This window comes from Salmo salar, chromosome ssa18, assembly GCF_905237065.1.
Source record: "Salmo salar chromosome ssa18, Ssal_v3.1, whole genome shotgun sequence".
Taxonomy (NCBI): Eukaryota; Metazoa; Chordata; class Actinopteri; order Salmoniformes; family Salmonidae; genus Salmo; species Salmo salar.
In genome coordinates this window covers 83,420,800-83,432,876 of record NC_059459.1, presented here as the reverse complement: position 1 = coordinate 83,432,876, position 12,077 = coordinate 83,420,800, and the positions used below count along the sequence as shown (strand labels likewise).

At 42.9% G+C, this 12,077-nt stretch overlaps 1 long non-coding RNA gene across 1 annotated transcript; it reads right to left on the bottom strand.

Moving 5' to 3' along the window:
- Positions 1 to 552: 552 nt before the first annotated feature.
- Positions 553 to 1,153, bottom strand: LOC123728786 (uncharacterized). Its single transcript, XR_006760568.1, has 4 exons — positions 1,142 to 1,153; positions 997 to 1,021; positions 849 to 922; positions 553 to 595 (listed from the first exon to the last, which is right to left on the bottom strand). It is a non-coding gene; the product is annotated as an uncharacterized lncRNA (long non-coding RNA).
- Between the last annotated feature and the right edge of the window lie 10,924 nt (positions 1,154 to 12,077).

Below are 12,077 nucleotides of genomic sequence, written 5' to 3'. Positions count from 1 at the left end.
CTGGATGTTTAGCTGGATCAGCTAGCCTTTCTGAAGACGAGGAAAAAGAGCAGAGAATTTGTCTTTTTTTTTATATATATACAGTATATGTAATTTTTATACTACAGCTGGGATGATAAACCGAATATGATCGACACCAACCATACAGACGACTTATCGTGGGAATTTTGCTGATATGGTTCATTACGATAAGTAGCTAGAGAAACGTGAAGTTTAAAATGAAATAGCTTTGCTAATATGGGTGTTTGTTAATTGGACAATAGATGGCTACAACCATCCAACGTTCTTTTTTGTACATAATTTTAACACTTCTTGGACACACTGCACATTTTTTAAATAAATGTATGTCACAGTTGAGTCACCTTTCTTTTTCTTGTCCAACTTTTTCAGTTGAATCTGGGCGTATGTCACATGACTTGGTCCAGCAGCAGAAGCATCTGAGACATAATACACAAACACCTCCACTTAGTCAAACTACATGTCATATTAAATGAAGAGCAGCAGACTACTACACATTCATACTGAAAACATTACATTACACTACCATTATCATTGTTGTCTGAGGGATTGATCGTATCGTAGATGTTAGTGTCACCTGTTGGTCAAAGAAGAGAGAAAGACAGGTTAGTTAGGTTGGTATTCTAGGGACATGTTATCAGGCTTGGGGTCAGTTCCGTTTAAATTCCAGTCAATTCAGGAAGAATAATGAATTTGGTTTACTTTCTGAAGTGACCAGAATTTAAATGATTTTGACCCCAAAGCTGGTTGTTATAAAAAGTACATGTTGAAGAGTCAGTGTATGAGGTTACAGAGAGAGGAGTGGCAGAGGTCTGGACTGAGAGACTGACCATGCTGCTGATGTGTATACCCAGATCCTTGGTCCTGTTGGGGGTCCTGGTTGGTGCTCTGGGGCTGAGGGGGCCTACAGGAAGAGAGAAGTACAGAGAAGATGTTATACTGTATGTATCAATTCAGTTGAGAGACAGGTGTTCTCACCAGAATATTCTGTTGAAACAGGAACCTGAAATGACAAACACATTGTGTTATGTACTGAACTTTCTTCAACTATTTCTATTTAGACATTTTTGTTCCAAACGTAATAATACATTCTCCATTAAATGATAAATGACAAAAGTCTCACCTTTGCTGTTTTTATATCGAACAAGCAGGACCAGGAGAATGACCAGTAGAACACCAGCAACAACCAGACCCACAACCACTCCTAATAGGACTGATGTAGAGGATCCAGGAGATACGACTGGAGAGACTGGAGAGAGAACAGCACAACACCATCAGACTCTGAGGTAGAACATAAATAAAGTAGTTCAATTCCTGTATGTATCTGAGACTGGAGAGACTGGAGAGAGAACAGCACAACACCATCAGTCTCTGAGGTAGAACATAAATAAAGTAGTTCAATTCCTGTATGTATCTGAGACTGGAGAGAGAACAGCACAACACCATCAGACTCTGAGGTGGAAAATAAATAAAGTAGTTCAATTCCTGTATGTATCTGAGACTGGAGAGACTGGAGAGAGAACAGCACAACACCATCAGACTCTGAGGTAGAAAATAAATAAAGTAGTTCAATTCCTGTATGTATCTGAGACTGGAGAGACTGGAGAGAGAACAGCACAATACCATCAGACTCTGAGGTACAAAATACATAAGGTAGTTCAATTCCTGTGTCACGATCACTGTCCTCAAACTCCCTGTCATAAATAAGCCAAGGTGCAGCGTGCCGGTAATTCCACATCCTTTATTTTGAATTGAAACCGAACAAAACAATAAATAGGATAAACAGAAACGTGACGTTCTGGGGCTGCTCCAAGGCAGCTACACAAAAACAAGACCCCACAACTCAAGGAGGGGAAAAGGGCTGCCTAAGTATGGTTCCCAATCAGAGACAACGATGGACAGCTGCCTCTGATTGGAAACCACACTCTGCCAAAACAAAGAAATAGAAAAACTAGATTGCCCACCCCACATCACACCCTGACCTAACCAAACTAGAGGGAAATAAATGTCTCTAAGGTCAGGGCATGACATCCTGTATGTATCTGAGACTGGAGAGAGAACAGGACAGATTCTGGAGAGGTTATATAGGTTTACAGTATAGAGCATGAAAAGAAAGCAGGCTGGCCCGTCTTTTGACAATTTAGTTGAGAGATCATATTTTCGAGGTGAGTGTAAATCCCAAACTTTATTAACGTCAACACGTAAATCACATTATTTTCACACAGATAATAAAAAAGTAACAAACTCTTGATCGTAAATGTTTTCTCACCTCTCACTGTCACCCAGCTCTCTGGTGCATCTCCATGACCAGGTTTACACTTATAGAATCCTTCATCTGACTTGGATACTGTAGAGATGGTCATCTCTCTTGTGGTCTCATTCTTGATGAGTACTCCATCTTTGTAGAAATCAGTCTTGGGGTTAGGATTTGTTTCCTGATATCTAAATGTACAGGTCAGAGTCACAGAGTCTCCTTCAGTCACGGGATGGACAGGGCTCTCCAGGATCACATCCCCAGCTGTGTAACATAATGTATAAATAATAAATCTGGAGTCATCACTCACAATATATCAACATCTTATGAGCTTGCAATTTATGATATGCAATAATTCAGTTAAAGAATTGAATGACCTGGCTAGATCATCAATTAACAAATGTCCAGACAAAGCATTCAGTTGACGAATTCCCGGTTTATTAACCCAACTCAACACAGGCTACTGTTTGAACGTAGCCCACGCCAAATAAATCAAGGATCACAGTATATAACAACAGTGACCATCTCTTGTTAAGGCAAAACTTAAGAGAGAGAACAATGGCTATGTATGGTCTTAAAGTTGCGGTGTTCCACACCCCTGCCAAACCCTCCCGCCACTCCACAAACCACAAGGATGCCCGGCACTGGATCATTCCAGGCATTCCCGTGGTTGGCAGATAGCAGGTTGATTGGCATGTTGGACGCCGCAAACACTGGGTACTGGTAAGTCCAACACAACAAACAAACAGCATAACTTATAACACACAGCTGTCTGTGCGGGTTGCTACCATATGTAAAAATGTTATTGAGTGTTGTACAATAGACATACCATTTACTGTGATGTTGACAGCATTACTGTACTCTCCTGATCCAGACTCACACCAGAACACTCCACTGTCCCCTGTGTATGTGGACCTGATGGTACATGTGGACCCTGTTATTGATCTCCAGTTAGAGACACAACCTGACTCTACTCCTCTCTCTGTGTATCTCATCAGTCTCCATCCAGTAGAGTTCCCCTTCTCCTCACAGCTCAGTGAGAGAGACTTTGATCTAAAGTGTTGAGTTGTGTTGGGATTTACTGTAAGAGACACTGAAGGCTGCAGATCTGAAAGAAAGAGAGACAGAGTCAGACCTATAGTTATATAGACACATGAGGGTGACTTAAATATAATTCAATACAGTTTCAATGCAGTTAGTTACCTCCTGACCAGAGAAACTGAGGTTCACTGTAGAGTGTATCATAGACTGGGTCTCCTCTCCCAGCTCTACACACATATCCTCCTGTGGGAGTAGCACCAGCAGGGATCAGAGTGTAGGAGTCTTCACTAGTCACATTGTCAGATAGGGGCTGTAGAGAGTAAGACTTGTCTGATAGGGAGGGTAACCCAGCTCTGTAGGGAACAGTCCTGTAGGGAACAGTCCACAGCTCAGCATCACCGGGGCCCCAGGGTTCAGCCACTGAGGAGAGATACTCAAGACAGCCTTGGGTTGATCTGTGATCAGTAAGAGGACAGGTTTCTGTTTTCTAACTTTCAGTTTTAGCAGTAATTCTAGTTACCCATGTAGATGTTTACATGATTAGATATACTTACCAGACACAGTCAGTTGTACAGCATCACTGATATTGGAGAACTTGTTTCCCTTTACACCCTCACAGGTATATGAATCACTGTTAGACCTGTAGACAGGACTGATTCTGTACTCAGGCTTTGTGTTAGAGATCAATAACTGACTATTCTTATACCATCTGTAGTTCCAGTCAGTGTCTCCTCCCTGTATGTCACATCTCATAGTGACAGTCTTTCTAATGAATATCTGGGTCCAGTTGGGTTGGAGGATAAGAACAACAACAGGGTTCTCTGTACAGACACAACACAGACAACTAACTGAATAAACAGTGGCACAATTTTAAATGTATTTATTTATCAATAAGTCTACTCAAGACTATCAATCAATCAAATGTATTTATAAAGCCCTTCTTACACCAGCTAATGTCACAACGTGCTGTACAGAAACCCAGCCTAAAACCCCAAACAGAATGCAATGCAGGTGTAGAAGCACGGTGGCTAGGAAACACTCCCTAGTAAGGCCAGAACCTAGGAAGAAGCCTAGAGAGGAACCAGGCTATGAGGGGTGGCCAGTCCTCTTCTGGCTATTGCGGGTGGAGATTATAACAGAACATGTTCAAATGTTCATAGATGACCAGCAGGGTCAAATAATAACAATAATCACAGTAGTTGTAGAGGGTGCAACAGGTCAGCACCTCAGGAGTAAATGTCATTTGGCTTTTTTCATAGCCGATCATTCAGAGTATCTCTACCGCTCCTGCCGTCTCTAGAGAGTTGAAAACAACAGGTCTGGGACAGGTAGTACGTCCGGTGAACAGGTCAGGGTTCCATAGCCGCAGGCAGAACAGTTGAAACTGGAGCAGCAGCACGACCAGGTGGACTGGGGACAGCAAGGAGACGTCAGGCCAGGTAGTCCTGAGGCATGGTCCTAGGGCTCAGGTCCTCCGAGAGAGAGAGAAAGAGAGAGAAAGAGAAAGAGAAAGAGAGAGAAAGAGAAAGAGAGAGAAATAAAGAGAGAGAAAGAGAAAGAGAGAAAGAGAGAGAGAAAGAGAGAGAGAAAATAAGAGAGAAAGAGAGAGAGAGAAAGAAAGAAATTAGAGAGAGCATATTTAAATTCACACAGGACACTGGATAAGATAGGAGAAATACTCAATAGACTGACCCTAGCCCCCCGACACAAACTATTTCAGCATAAATACTGGAGGCTGAGACAGGAGGGGTCAGGAGACACTGTGGCCCCGTTCGACGATACCCCCGGACAGGGCCAAACATGCAGGATATAACCCCACCCACTTTGCCAAAGCACAGCCCCCACACCACCAGAGGGATATCTCCAACCACCAACTTACCATCCTGATACAAGGCCGGGTATAGCCCACAAAGATCTCCGCCACGGCACAACCCAAGGGGGGCGCCAACCCAGACAGGAAGACCGCGTCAGTGACTCAACCCACTCAAGTGACGCACCCATCCTAGGGACGGCATGGAAGAGCACCAGTAAGCCAGTGACTCAGCCCCTGTAATAGGGTTAGAGGCAGAGAATCCCAGTGGAGAGAGGGGAACCAGCCAGGCAGAGACAGCAAGGGCGGTTCGTTGCTCCAGTGCCTTTCCGTTTACCTTCACACTCCTGGGCCAGACTACACTCAATCATATGACCTACTGAAGAGATGAGTCTTCAGTAAAGACTTAAAGGTTGAGACCGAGTCTGCGTCTCTCACATGGATAGGCAGACCATTCCATAAAAATTGAGCTCTATAGGAGAAAGCCCTGCCTCCAGCTGTTTGCGTAGAAATTCTAGGGACAGTAAGGAGGCCTGCGTCTTGTGACCGTAGCATATGTGTAGGTATGTAAGGCAGGACCAAATCGGAAAGATAGAGAGGAGCAAGCCCATGTAATGCTTTGTAGGTTAGCAGTAAAACCTTGAAATCAGCCCTTGCCTTAACAGGAAGCCAGTGTAGAGAGGCTTCCACTGGAGTAATATGATCAAATTTATTGGTTCTAGTCAAGATTCTAGCAGCCGTGTTTAGCACTAACTGAAGTTTATTTAATGCTTTATCCGGGTAGCCGGAAAGTAGAGCATAGCAGCAGTCTAACCTAGAAGTGACAAAAGCATGGATGCATTTTTCTGCATCAGTTTTGGACAGAAAGTTTCAGATTTTTGCAATGTTACGTACATGGAAAAAAGCTATCCTTGAAACAGTCTTGATATGTTCGGCAAAAGAGAGATCAGGGTCCAGAGTAACGCCGAGGTCCTTCAAAGTTTTATTTGAGACGACTGTACAACCATCAAGATTAATTGTCAGATTTAACCAAATATCTCTTTATTTCTTGGGACCTGGAACTAGCATCTCTGTTTTGTCCGAGTTTAAAAGAAAATTTGCCGCCATCCAATTTTGGGGCTTCACCATGTTTCATCGAAATGTACAGCTGTGTGTCGTCCGCATAGCAGTGAAAGTTAACATTATGTTTCCAAATGACATCACCAAGAGGTAAAATATATAGTGAAAACAATAGTGGTCCTAAAACGGAGCCTTGAGGAACACCGAAATGTACAGTTGATTTGTCAGAGGACAAACCATCCACAGAGACAAACTGATATCTTTCTGACAGATAAGATCTAAACCAGACCAGAACTTGTCCGTGTAGACCAATTTGGGTTTCCAATCTCTCCAAAAGAATGTGGTGACTGATGGTATCAAAAGCAGCACTGAGGACAGATGCAGAGCCTCAGTCTGACGACATTAAAAGGTAATTTACCACCTTCATAAGTGCAGTCTCAGTGCTATGATGGGGTATAAAACCAGACTGAAGGGTTTCGTTGACATTGTTTGTCTTCAGGAAGGCAGTGAGTTGCTTTTTCAAAAAAAATTGCGAGGAATGGGAGATTCGATATAGGCCGATAGTTTTTTTTATATTTTCTGGGTCAAGAGAGGCTTTTTTACTGCCACTTTTAGTGAGTTTGTTACACATCCGGTGGATAGGGAGCCGTTTATTATGTTCAACATAGGAGGACCAAGCACAGGAAGCAGCTCTTTCAGTAGTTTAGTTTGAATAGGGTCCAGTATGCAGCTTGAAGGTTTAGAGGCCATGGTTATTTTCATCAATGTGTCAAGAGATATACAGTGGGGCAAAAAAGTATTTAGTCAGCCACCAATTGTGCAAGTTCTCCCACTTAAAAAGATGAGAGAGGCCTGTAATTTTCATCATAGGTACACTTCAACTATGACAGACAAAATGAGAAAAACAAATCCAGAAAATCACGTTGTAGTATTTTTTATGAAGTCCATTCCAATTGTCTGGAAGCTTGCTTCAGAGTTCAGGCATTTTCTGTATACCAGGGAGCTAGTTTCTTATGACAAATGTTTTTGTTTTTAGGGGTGCGACTTCATCTAGGGTATTGCACAAGGTTAAATGGAGTTCCTCAGTTAGGTGGTTAACTGATTTTTGTACTCTGACGTCCTTGGGTAGGTGGAGGGAGTCTGGAAGGGCATCTAGGAATCTTTGGGTTGTCCGAGAATTTATAGCACAGCTTTTGATGATCCTTGGTTGGGATCTGAGCAGATTATTTGTTGCGATTGCAAACGTAATAAAATGGTGGTCCGATAGTCCAGGACTATGAGGAAAAACATTAAGATCCACAACATTTATTCCACGGGACAAAACTAGGTCCAGAGTAGGTCCAGAGTAACCCACTGAGTCGATGATGGCTCCGAAATCCTTTTGGAGTGGGTCTGTGGACTTTTCCATGTGAATATTAAAGTCCCCAAATATTTGAATATTATCTGTCATGACTACAAGGTCCCATAGGAATTCAGGGAACTCAGTGAGGAACGCTGTATATAGCCCAGGAGGCCAGTAAACAGTAGCTATAAAAAGTGATTGAGTAGGCTGCATAGATTTCATGACTAGAAGATCAAAAGACGAAAAGGTCTTTTTTTTTTTTGTAAATTGAAATTTACTATCATAAATGTTAGCAACACCTCCGCCTTTGCAGGATTCGCGGGTGATATGGTCACTAGTGTAACCAGGAGGTGAGGCCTCATTTAACACAGTAAATTCATCAGGCTTAAGCCATGTTTCAGTTAGGCCAATCACATCAAGATTATGATCAGTGATTAGTTAATTGACTGTAACTACCTTGGAAGTGAGGGATCTAACATTAAGTAGCCCTATTTTCAGATGTGAGATATCACAATCTCTTTCAATAATGGCAGGAATGGAGGAGGACTTTATTCTAGTGAGATTGCGAAGGCAAACACCGCCATGTTAAGTTTTGCCCAACCTAGATTGAGGCACAAACACGGTCTCAATGGGGATAGCTGAGCTGACTGCACTGACTGTGCTAGTGGCAGACTCCACTAAGCTGGTAGGCTGGCTAACAGCCTGCTGCCTGGCCTGCACCCTGTCTCATTGTGGAGCTAGGGGAGTTAGAGCCCTGTCTATGTTCGTAGATAAGATGAGAGCACCCCTCCAGCTAGGATGGAGTCCGTTACTCCTCAACAGGCCAGGCTTGGTCCTGTTTGTGGGTGAGTCCCAGAAAGAGGCCCAATGATCTACAATTTCTATCTTTTGGGAGGGGCAGAAAACAGAATTCAACCAGCGATTGAGTTGTGAGACTCTGCTGTAGAGCTCATCACTCCCCCTAACTGGGAGGGGGCCAGAGACAATTACTCGATGCCGGCACATCTTTCTAGCTGATTTACACACTGAAGCTATGTTGCGCTTGGTGACCTCTGACTGTTTCATCCTAACATCGCTTGTGCCGATGTGGATAACAATATCCCTATACTCTCTACACTCGCCAGTTTTAGCTTTAGCCAGCACCATCTTCTGATTAGCCTTAACGTCGGTAGCCCTGCCCCCTGGTAAACAGTGTATGATCGCTGGATGATTCGTTTTCAGTCTAATACTGTGGCTAATGGAGTCGCCAATGACTAGGGTTTTCAATTTGACAGAGCTAATGGTGGGAGGCTTCGGCGTCTCACACCCCGTAACGGGAGGAGTAGAGACCAGAGAAGGCTCGGCCTCTGACTCCGACCCGTTGCTTAATGGGGAGAACTGGTTGAAAGTTTCTGTCGGCTGAATGAGCGACACCGTTTGAGCATTCCTACAGCATTTCCTTCCAGAAGCCATGAGAAAATGGTCTGGCTGCGGGGACTGTGAGAGGGGATTTATACTACTGTCTGTACTTACTGGTGGCACAGACGCTGTATCATCCTTTCCTACACTGAAATTACCCTTGCCTAACGATTGCGTCTGAAGCTGGGCTTGCAGCACAGCTATCCTCGCCATAAGGCGCTCGTTCTCCTGTATATTATGAGTACAGCGACTGCAATTAGAAGGCATCATGTTAATGTTATTACTTAGCTTCGGCTGGTGGAGGTCCTGACGAACCACGTCAGTGTGAAAAAGTTGAATGAAAAATGTCAAGCGAGGGAAAAACAAAAAATATAATAAGTAATTATAAAGTAAAAACCGTAAAGTTGGCAGGTAGCAAAGTAAGGTTAGCAACAAACCGCACAGCAGCACGTAAACAGCTTCAAGGTAGCTATAATTGTTGTGATTCAAGAAGCAGACAAAATATTATACCCTAGATTACTTTCTATCCATATAAAATAGCAGCCATTTATCATTAAACTATTTTAGACTCACCAGTAATGTTTATCTGGACTGGGTCACTGTACAGGGTGTAGTAGACTGGGTCTCCTCTCCCAGCTCTGCACCAGTACTGTCCTCCATCAGAGACACTGACCCAGCTGAGTGTGTAGGAGTATCCAGAGGTTGTGGTTACTGGTGTAGAGTCTGGTCTGTGTCTGTACCAGTAAAACTTCCATCCAGAAGACTCTACAGTACAGCTCAGTGTCACACTGTCTCCTGTGAATACATCCTCTTTATCAGAACTCAGCGTAGCCGTCGGATGACTATCTGTTGGAATCAAGAAAAGGTTGTGATGCATCCGGAAAACATGGATCTGATCTGCTGCAAGATATGTCCTCTTGATGAATAACTGATCAAAATTCAGTGAGGCAGAATAGTCTACAGACACACAGAAAATGTCTACATGATTGACTCAACAACAACAGTGTCTATCTATCTGTATGACAAGAGAGAGAACAGAACAAAGTAATGTATATTTTACAGTGAGAGTAACAGCATTACTTGGTAGTGAAGATGTGGGTCTAGACACTCTGTTCCCTTCACACCAGTAGAGACCCTGGTCAGACTCAGCAGCTCTACTGACGGTGAGGGTGTCTCCTGTTGTAGTGTAACTGACAGACTGGGATACTACATTATAATTCCTGTCTTTGAACCACTGATAGCTCCAGTCACTGTGAGACTCTGTTGAACACGTCAGAGTGACTTTCTCATCAGTGTATGTAGGGTTTGGCTTTATAGTCAGAGCTGAGGAAACATAGCACAAAACATCTTGATACCTACGTGGTAATTCAGCTAACGCTGTAACGTTGTGATAAAAGTATATTTTACATATGGGTATGTTGACTCCATTCAGTTAGAATTTACAGTGTATCTATCTGTATTTAGATTAACCCTCATTGGCTCTGAATTTACAAAGTCCAGATTGAAGACAAACAGTGAGCTCACCAGTGATGATGATGGGGAGAGCTGAGCTGAGATATGACTTCTGGGGCCGATCTCTCCTCGTCCCAACACACCTGTACTGACCAGCCTGGTCAGGGAGAGAGATGGTGATGGTTTTTCTGGTCTGAATGGGAAGCTCTTCATTGTCTCTAAACCAGCGGTACGTCCAGTCTGTGTAGTCTAATATGTCACACTGCACAGTGACTGTCTCTCCAGGGTAGAGGAGACCTTGTGGAGTGACTATCTTCACTGAGGCCGTGGGCAGAGCTGTGGAAACAGTTATATGAAGACAAATGCAGTCAGAAGACCAATCTTTCCAAGGCATGATCTTACTTTAGTAGGTAATATGGTCACTTTTATTTTGTATTTACATACAGACCAGCAATGTCACCTCTAAACTGTGCACCTGCGGACCAGGGGAACTGCTGTGTACAGAAGAAACATCAACTAGATTGAACTTCAGTTTTCTCCTTTAGGTAACACTATCAACGTTGCGCTCTACTGTGGGAATTGTGATCGAATCAACACAATATTAGCTACTTTCAATATAACATATCGATTCAAAACAATCTATGCAAGACTTAGTATGCAAAACTAACCGTGTAAGAGATGTTCCTGTAGGCAGAGGCCAGTACTCTACACAGACCGGTGCACCATAACCAATCAGAGCTGCAATAGGCATATTATGCAAATAGCCATTGCCATATGGATCTGAGCCATTCACTTTGAACTGGACTGTATGAGAGGTCGCAAGTAGATGAGCTTGTTTTGAGCTCAAGGCGAAAGCTACATGTGGCAATGTGTGCACATCTGTTCATCTTCTTTCCTAGTTAGTGAGTTATTAGCCCAGTTATAGCTCATTTGTAGTAACACTGGGGGAGTGGTGGCTTCCTACAAGAACACAACATGTGTACATTTCTAGCCATCTTTGAAAAAACGAGTCAGATAAGAGCTGTTTTTGTCCTAAAGGGGCAGTGTTGTATTTTGAGATGGCCTTGAATAAGTTAAGTAGCCAATAGCAGAGCGCAGCATAATTTGTCTGATTTGCTAATAATGGTAATGGTATATTAACTAATGATATTTTGTAAAGTGGATTCTTGAATTAAACAAAAACATTTTTAGTCACAGGTTAACTCTCCTTGAGTGTGTCCACAGATGAATAATGCAGAGAGAGAGAGAGAGAGAGAGACAGAGAGAGAGGTGTTGTGCGGATGTGGGTGAGTTTCTAGATTAATCGATCCATTGAATATACACCATCAACAATAAATCCATTATTAATTTGTTTAGGCAGGACTTATTAACCTCTCTAGGGTAGGGGGCAGATGAAAAACGTACCCAAATTAAACGGCCTACTACTCGGGCCCAGGAACTAGAATATGCATATTATTAGTAGATTTGGATAGAAAACACTCTTAAGTTTCTAAAACTGTTTGAATGATGTCTGTGAGTATAACAGAACTCATATGGCAGGCAAAAACCTGAGAAAAATCTAAGAAGGAAGTGAGAATTCTGGTGCTTGTAGTCCTTTTAAGTCATTGCCAATCGAACACACGGTGAGTTAGGGTTAATTTTGCACTTCCTAAGGCTTCCACTAGATGTCAACAGTCTTTAGAAAGTTGTTTGAGGCGTCTATG